A 9,673-nucleotide genomic window follows, 5' to 3' on the forward strand; every position below is an offset into this window, starting at 1 on the left:
ATCCTGTATGGCACGGCATGGGCCCGGCCTCGAGGGGAAGGGGCATGCTGGCAGCACAGGGACAGGCTGGGCACTGTGCATCTGGATGCAGCCAGTTGTAAATAGTGCCCTCGCACTGGGCTGGGCAGAGCGGAGCCACCCCTGCCATGACACGCCTCATTGCCCCTGGCTGGTGCCTCATTCTGGGGACTGACATCCCTGCACCATGCTCCATTGCCTCCTTGGGGGCCCACAAATATGTTTGGCGCTGGGCCCACAAAAGGTTAATCCGGCCCTGCATAGCAGTATCTTCATTACAGTGCTACAGCAGCGCAGCTGCACCAGTGCAGTGCTGTATGTTAAGACAAGCTCTTAGAGGAAGGACAATTCAGCTGCGTGTGTGAATGCATGAACTGTTTGAATGTTGCTTTCATCTCTCTGATCCTTTGTTGGCAATCACATTTCACTGTCTCTCGTGTGCTGCCATACCGAGATGCATTTATTTTAAGCACCTGTATACAAATGGCCTGATTTTTCAGACATGCTGGGTATCCACAAATTGAAGTCAATGAGAGATCTGCTACATGTAAAAGCAGAACTTTAGATCCTCATGTTAGAAAACTTTGTCCATAGTTTAAATCAGGGTAGAAGTGAGTTAACATGACTCAGTTTTATGAGCCGGAAAGGAAACTTTTATCCCTCTTGTTTGTGAGATTTCTTTCTTGTATTTTGTCTTTGAAGCACAAAACATCATTGGGGAAAATACAAAACAAAGTCTTTAGATAATCTTTAAATCAAATATGTTGCATTACTGCCAGGGATGCTATAAAATCATCAAAAATTTCAGTCTGTGGTCTAAATTCTGAGGAGTCCAAGTTGGTTTAATTTACCACACGTGATCATCTGGACCCTCTCTGTGTATTAACAACTTAAACTCCTTCAGGCCCACCTTCCAACATGTCACTGACATCACATCTGAATTTGACTTGGTGATTTAAAATTATATCTGCAATATTTTCCTGTCATGTCATCTAATCTCATCTTTTAAAAATATCACCACCCTAGCAATGCAAAGTATACTGAATAGTATAAATATTTCTGCTTTCTTTTTCTGTGATAGGAGAATCTGAATTACTCTACAGGCAAAACTTTGCGTACTTAAGTGACTTAAGCAGAAAAATCTAATTTAAAGTCTATGGGGCTTTGATTTAGGCACCTAAATCCCTTTTCCAAGTGACTTTTGTGCCTAAGTCCCATTTTCAAAAGTGATTAAGGCACCTAAGTCAAAGCCTGATTGACTTTAGATTAGACTTTGGCGCCTTAGTCACTTAGGTGCTCTTGAAAATGTTACCTCATTTCAGTCTAATATTTGTCCATACCTCAGTCAATGACCTACACCTGATGCCCCACCTCCAAAAAACCTACACTGTGTCTGGTTTTTCTGAAATTCTATAACATAAGAAAACTCTAACAGTCCCTCCATGCAAAACTACATAATCTGATTATCCAAGAACATTGTTTGCTTGAATAGTTGCAAATGTTATGAATAGTCCTGAAAACATTCTGGAATTTCCTGAACGCTCATTCTTTAGTACTTGTTGACATCAGGGTTGTAACAACATGAAAAATATTGGGAGAGAGAGTACTGAGAACGCAGGAAGGCTGTAATCACATCAAGGGGAGACATCAACAAGATAATAAAACTGGAATAAAAGAATCTGGTTCATTTGTCCTCTTCCCACCCACGCTCCTTGTGCACGAACACCTCCGTGCTAGTGCTCATGCGTGCTTGAGCTCACGCCCTCTCGCAGTATGCCCCTTTCTCCTTTGTGTTGGGTGACTGTGTTCCCTAAGCTTGTCTTTCTCCACAGTGTACAAATCTTCCAATGTAAGGATGGGCAACCCAGGCAAGATGAGGGGAAGCACTTTTGCTTAGTGGGGGAGGGTTTGTGCTGAGGTTTGAGTTCAGGAAGCTTGGGAATTTTTGAACTATTTGGGCTCCACAGAGGTCAGATGGCACCCGCACTTCACCAGGTTTGCCCAGCCTTGTGTTTCTCGGTTTAACAACCTCTTCTGGTGTTCCATTTTTCCTCGTATTTTGACGAAAAGCTCTACTGAAGCCAATTCTCTCTGCATGTGTCGTATCAGAATATTTCAGGAGCTGTGCAGAGATGTAGCTACACTACTACTGAGGCAGTTTAAATTCAAGGGCAATTCTTTTAAACTTAATGGCTGCCGGTGTCAACTAGATCCTATGAGATGGACCTCATCCTGTGAGGTGCTGAGCACCCTCAACTGCCCTAGGTCTCCGAGGACCCTAGATTTGAAACTTTCATAGCATTGCAGGGGATTTAAATGTGTGTCATCTTGGTTAGCTGTATGGCTAAATTCCCTGCACTGCTCTGAAAAAATCTCAGCCCTTGTGTCTACAAGTGTCAGTGGACTTCCCTGGGAGTTCAGGACATTAGGTACCTCACAGAACTGGGCCTACAGAGAGAATCAGTGCATCTAACCTGTGTTGTAAGAACATAGCCATTTCCCCCCCTTACAACAGCTGCATATTTGGGCAATAATGATAGCTTAAATGACAAGGGGACTTCAAAACACAATTCTTTCCTAGATCAGTCTTTTATTTTTATATGGCTGTCTGCCAAGCCTTTGAAACCCCACAACTATTATTTGACAGTTACTGGAAGTCTTGTGTTTAAACATCTGATAACGTATGTTGTGCTGTGTATTAGAGAACTGACAGTACTATAGAAGCCTCTTAAGTAATATTTTTTAGAGTATCTCTGCTGGGAAGTTGTTGGTTATTGACATAAATTTTGTAGTCAGAGATACTCACTTTATTATGGCCTTAGAATACCATTTTCTGGGTATGCAGGTCTGGCTTTCAAGCTTGAATAAGTCCAACCAGCTCTAATAACTTATTCATAGTAGTTTGTAAGTGCATCTTTAAATACAGTAGGGAATTTTGACACTGACACCAGTTTATTTCAATAGCTTCCCTGAGGGCTGTTAGATTTTAAAAGAACAATGTTCAATGTGCTGATATAGCAAATTAGTCAGCATTTTTGATAGCTATACAACTCACATAATTCAGTAATTAGACTTTTAATAGTCCTGCTTGAGCATAATAGGGAACCTATGACTACTACCTTATGAGAATCACCTTTATTATCCTGTATTATCTTCATTAGAAAGGCTTATTTTGTGTTTCATAGCATTTCCAACTCTCCCCCACTTTCCCCCCCCCCAAAAGGCTGCCCATTCTTTTCAATGTCTCTCTAAGAATTTACTAACAATGTATGTCAGTACTATGGCGGGTGTTTGGTGTTTTATTAAGGTGGTATCAGCATATAGTACATATATGCCTGTAAATTCTTAAATGGTTGGGAAATAGCTTGTTTTGTCACACAATAATGGAATGTATTTGTGGGACACTAAAAAAGCTAGGGATGGAAATACATTTAGAAATTTGAGTCAGTTTTCTGTCTGGTGTCACTCAAGTGACTTCAGTGGCGACTTAGCAGGGATGAGTTGAACCCTTCCCTTTATGTGGGCTATGGAACAAGTCCGTATCTGAAGCTAGCTTCATTGAATTAGTAGAAAGCAAAGGCAATTATTCTAAAGAATAAAAGAGAGCAATTTGTGTTTGTCCCTAGTGTCATCATAACCACCCCCCAATTGAAAGTACATCTAATCATCAGTCATCACTGATGGCTGTGGGGAACCTCTGCCCCTTGTGTGGATACATTATAACAGGGTCTTTTATTACATGATCGTAGCCTGATATTGTATGTGAAGAACTGCTTGGCAAAAGCTACCTTAATGATATCAGTGGTTATGGCATGTGACAACATCTGTGACTTTTTGTGGGTATTGCTTGATTAGTACTCACAAGTGCTCTCACCCATTTTGCAGATTGGTGCTCCTAGAGCCTGGTGATGACAAGGGAAAAGGTACTAATGTCCCAATTTTTAATTTGTTATATCAACATTTGCCAGGACCCATCTGATTATTTTTGTTTACACTATTTGTATGAATGTGCAAAATAACACATACAGAAAAATTCTTATTTCAGCCTCTGGTGATTTTATCTCTCAGTAGAACGTTCAAAGAACATGTCAGTTAATGTTTCTCAGTAATCTAGAAAGGATTCTTAATTTTTTCAGTGATTTGCAGGTGAATTGAAGCAGACAGGAATAAAGAATCTACTCAGAAACATATTACCAATCCTCCTTCTGCTTTCTGTGGTTGAAAGTGACATAAGTGGTGAGCTCTAATCATGATCCAAACACTCCTTTAGTCAAAGGGTTTGTACCCACTTAAGCCATTAGTTAATTGGGACCCCAAACTGATGGCAGGGCGACACATTTTTGTTGCAGGAATCATCCATAACTGTTAGAAGATGGGATGCATACACTTCCTTACACATACTTCTGAATTTGTCCCATGTCTAAAATGAGCAAACTACATGTGAATTTAAGTTTAAAGTAAGGCTAAATGAATTTGTATGAGTGTAACTTGCATGCTGAGAAGGGAGTGACCTTCTTAACTTATTTACTTAGCTTTGACTAGTTTTTATAAATGTAATTATAGAATTTCTAGCATTGCTCCGTAACACCAAGAAAGTTCAGCGTTCTCTCTCAAATGAACCACCACTGCAATTTGTATAATGAAGTTCAGCTAGAGTCAAATTCTGGCAGGCCCCTACATGGGAGCATAAGGGCCCAAGAAGACCCAAAAATGGTGGAGCTTCTGCTCTGATATATTCACCCCAACAGAGATTCTAGCTGGCTCTGCCAAAATTCCTCCTGGCGCTCCACCACTCTGCTGGCCCACTACACTCCTTTCTACTGTGCGTCCAGCACACAAGGCAGAACCTTGCCCATATTTTCTTTGTGATCAAAGAAAGGGTCTGTTGCAAGGGGGCAGAGTAACAACTGTTGTGGGAAATTTAACTCTGAATATAAATCCTGTGTGATTAAAATCTCAGCCTTAAAGCTGGATTAATGTTTACCTATCACGAGTATTTCTGTGAATGCTGAAAACTGAGGGCAGGTCTACACTTAAAACGCTGCATCGGTGCAGCTGCATCAGTACTGTTCCGCCGCTATAGCGCTTTAACGAAGACACTGTATACCGATGAGAGAGAGCTCTCCGGGTGGCATAGCTAACCCGCCTTTGTGAGATGTGTCTACACCAGCCTTTAAACTGGTACAATTACATCACTCGGGTATGGATTATTCATGCCCGGAGCGATGTAGTTATACTGAAGTAATTCTGTAGTGTAGATCAGGGCTGGGTTGTAAAACATTGATAATGCTTCACATTCAATGTCTGTGAAACTAACTAAATGTAAATCAAACTTCCTCTCCCTCTTCTTCCCACCACCTGACACACACTTCTTTCCTAGGGAGAGATTAGGAGAGGCAGTTCTCAGCCCCTGGGAGAGGTCAAGGGGAGTACATTGATCGACGGCAATCCCCTGGACTGGTTGATCAGTAGAGTTAATGAAGTGTGAAGAGAGTGCCACACAAACCTTCTTGAGCAGAAGCATATCGGTCTAAGGCCAAGATTTTCTTCTTGGCTTACCCCTCCCTCTTCATGGTTTCTTTCTGTCATTTAAGGAGGAGAGGAAGGAAAGAAAGAAAGATAATCTTTTTTTTTTTTTACACTGTGGGGGAGGGGGAGGAGAAAGATAGTATGTCCCCTACTCTGATTCCAGGTGACAGTGGATTTCAAGTAGTCAAGACTTTTTTTTTTTCTTTGACTAAAAGAATTCATCTCTGTTGTCTTCCATTATGCTGTTGCTTGTCGCATCCACAGTTATGGAATTCGCAGTCATGGGCTGATGGAAGTATTGAGAAATCTCCACAAAACTGAATTTTGGGCCAAAAGCTGTGAATTAGATAGCATTAGCCGGAAAGATGGATGGAGGAGGGCAGGGGGAAGACTGTAGATGTTCTGACTTCACCTTTCCTGATCCTAACATGAATAATCAGGATCTGTTCAAGTCCTCCATACATTTGTTGTTGTTTTTTTTCTCCTCCTAGTCTTATAATGTTTGAGATCACTAAGGGTATGTCTACACTTAAAACACTGCAGTGGCACAGCTGAGCTGCTGTAGAACTCCAGTGTAGACACTCCCTACAGCTACGGGAGGGGTTCTTCTGTCGCTGTAGTTAATTCACCTCCTATAGGAATTCTTCCTTTGACCTAGCACTGTCTACAGTAGGGGTTAGGTGGGCATAGATACATCTCTCGGGGGTGTAGATTTTTCATACTCCTGAGAGGTGTAGCTTTGCTGATGTAAGTTTTCAGTATAGACCAGCACTAAGAGTCTGATCCAAAGTCATTGAATCCAAGTCCAATCTGATTGGAGTCATTGGAACTCTTTCTATTAATTTCAATGTGCTTTGGATCCAGCCCAAAGTGAAAACAATGTCATGCTATTACTACATTCTATGTAAGTAATGGCTTAAAATATTGAAGTCCTAATGTTTTTCACACACATAATATCTGGGCAAAAGCATGTGATCCCGGTAGGATTCCGCTAAATAAGGCTACCCCATCCATAGAAATCAACAACTGCAGTTCTGTGCAAGAAAGGTTTTGTAAACATGCAAAAAAGGCAACTTGCCCAATCTTAGCTGTTTGGATGGTTTTGAATCCTTGATTATAATTCTCAAAAATAAAGGTTCAAAAAGGGTATTTAAGTGTTTGGCTAATTAAGACCTAAATGCATCTCAACACCATAAATAGCCTGCAAAATAAAACTGTTAAATGGACATGCGTGGACTATGCAAAAAGATTTTTATGTACTAAAGCTACAAGTCTGAGAGATACATCAGATCCCATTAGTTTAATGGCACATGAGGTTTATAAAATCTCAGAATGTCTAAACAATGATCAGTTGCTTCCATTTATTTAGACTGCTTGCTGTACTTCTTCAAATAAACTGTGGTTAGTGCTCATTCCGTTACCCTGTTCATTGTTTTAAAATGTTCATATAATTTGCTATTTATTTTTGTTTAATCTCAGACTCTGAGAGCCACATTCTGATCTCAGTTGTGTAAGTTTGGGTAAATCCAGAGTAACTCTACTGAAGTCAGTGGAGTAACTGAGGTCAGAATCTTGCCCAGAGAGATTCCTTTGCATGTAAATACAATATAAATAAAGCTAGATACAAGTAGGTAGAAAAAAGTTCTGTTTTAACTTTGACACACATTTGACCTTAACTTTTAAAGAAAATGAAAAACATTTTAAAATAGATGGACCATTTTGTCAAGTAACTCTGATTACAAAAATGAGACATTTGTACATCTTTAATAAATGTAAAGACAGAGGCCTTCCTTTAGCAAGAAGCTTAGGCATCATGTAACTTTAAGCATGTGGCTAGTATCACTGGGCTTGATTTTTTTTTTTTCCATTGTACCTGAGCTCCGCTTAAAGTTAAGCATATGCTTAAAGTTCTGAACTGAAAGGGTGCCTGTATGTGAGGAACTTCATCAACTTCAAATGGGAGCTCTTTGCATACAGGACGTGTTTGGTATAGCTCAGTATTAGTCAGTACAGTACACAAACAACTAAGACACACACTATCTTATGTGTGGTTTGATTGGAATGCATTTCAGTTGACTGCATTACTCACAAGTGACTCTGAAAACTCTGTTGGGGGTTCTGTATTTATGGAGTCCCCTGACTCCTTACATTTTACTTACAGATTTCTTTTTAACTCTCAGTATTGTAATCTCAACCCGGGTTGAGTTCGGATTTTTTCCTCATCTTGCTTATCCTCAGTAATAAAGGTTCTGTAGGCCAAATTCTGTGCACATTTACACCTGTGCAACTATATATCCTGTGAGGAAATTAAAATGTAGGCTTAATGGGCTATGGAATTGTATAGTGCTTTAAAACTATACCACTCTGAACAGTACTGGACACACACACAAACTGGATTAGTATCTGAGACACTGGACCAAATTCAGTCTTGGTGTAAGCAGACACAGCTTCAAATAAAGAAGGTTGAATCTGGCCTTCATTTGAGGAGGAAACTTTCAGGAGCAAACTTGTAGTAGTGTAATATAAATGTTTATACAGTGTTTCATCATATTTTGAGGACTTTGAAAACGCCACAGATGTATAAATTCGCTAAGCAAATGTTTCAATAATCTAGTCTAAGTGAATTCATCAGTTAGATGGAGTATTGAAGGTTCAGAGAGTAAGTGGAAAGTAATTATCAACCCGTCAAGGTTGTTGTTATGAGTAATGAAGTTACTTGACCTTTTAGGTGAGAGAGATGGTGAATAATTGCAGCTTGAATAGGAACTTTGAAACAAAAGGTTTTGGTAATCAGGGAACAAATCAGTGAATAATAGTGCAAGTTATTCTTTTAATAATTGCAATGTTCTAAGTGCCAAAAAGTGAATATTTTAAGTAGTGTAGAAAATTGCCTTTCAGGTAGTTATCATGGAAAAATAAGCATGACTTGGCTCATTCTCTGTAAATAAGAAAGCATGTCCAGAGGTTATGATGACTAGTTAAGGGACTGAGAGAATATAGCACACCAAATCAACTCTGGGCCCCGCCTATTCTTGAATTTATACACAAGTTTAGAAGTTGTATCCTAACTGTCTGAGCTCAAACATAGTTTTTTGCAAGTAAATTCTCCCTTCAGTAGAGATCAGGGCTGCTGTTAATGTAGCATGATGTACTAAGTGCTTAGAGGCTTTGTCCACACGAGGAAAATAGATCTTGAGCCTCCACATGGATTCTAGCCCCTCTATTCACCTCCATTGTCTGAGACTGTGTTGATTAGCACTCCCCTGCTGGACCCAGAGACCCCATGAGGATTGAAGGAATTTCTAGCATAGAGGGGTAAAATAGGGTATCTTAATTTGACTGGGTAAACATTAATGTACCAACACAATACTATCAGGTTGGTTGGTTGCCTCCCTGGAATCTCACAAATCCCATCTCAGAAGGGTTCCTGCAAGCTCTGGGGAAAGGGAAAAGGATGCTTGGAAGGCTGTGTGGAAGTGCAGGGTGCAATATGGCCCAAAGTTCTTTAATTTAAAAATGTCTGTTCAATATGTAAAGTGGCACATGGTTAAATAGCACTGTGAGCTCTTCATGGTAGGTACTTGCTTATGTGAAGTGCCCAGAACACTTTTGGGTGCCATATTAGTAATAAATATTAACAGCTTCCCAAAATGAATTGTTGCCATCTGTGTTTCTATGTATTCTCAACTCTTACGGCTAAATTGCTGACACCAAAGATTTGCAAAAAGGTCAATTCATTAATAATGTTCTTGTTTGGGTCTCTTGTTGTTTGGAAGAACTTTGTCCACACCCATTGCCCTTTGATAGGTGAGCACTTTTTAAAGTAGAACTTGGTATTGGTCACTGTTGAGCTAGTGATAATGAAGAGGCTGTTCTTAAACTATTCTCTTATTCAGAAGGAAAGTTGGGTTGATTCAGTGTGCATGTGGATTGGGGACTTCTGGTGGTTCTGAACTGGAATTAGTCCACTCATCCTAAACAGACTAGCATGCTATGTTTCAATTTAGAGTAAAACAAACCGTAACTGCTTTGATTCCATCTCATTGCACATTTCCAAAACCCTTTAAATCAGAGTGCCTAAAATGTAAGGTTCTATGCAATCATTGCTTAAAAGTTACACACTCCA

This window comes from Lepidochelys kempii, chromosome 1, assembly GCF_965140285.1.
Source record: "Lepidochelys kempii isolate rLepKem1 chromosome 1, rLepKem1.hap1, whole genome shotgun sequence".
NCBI lineage: Eukaryota > Metazoa > Chordata > Testudines > Cheloniidae > Lepidochelys > Lepidochelys kempii.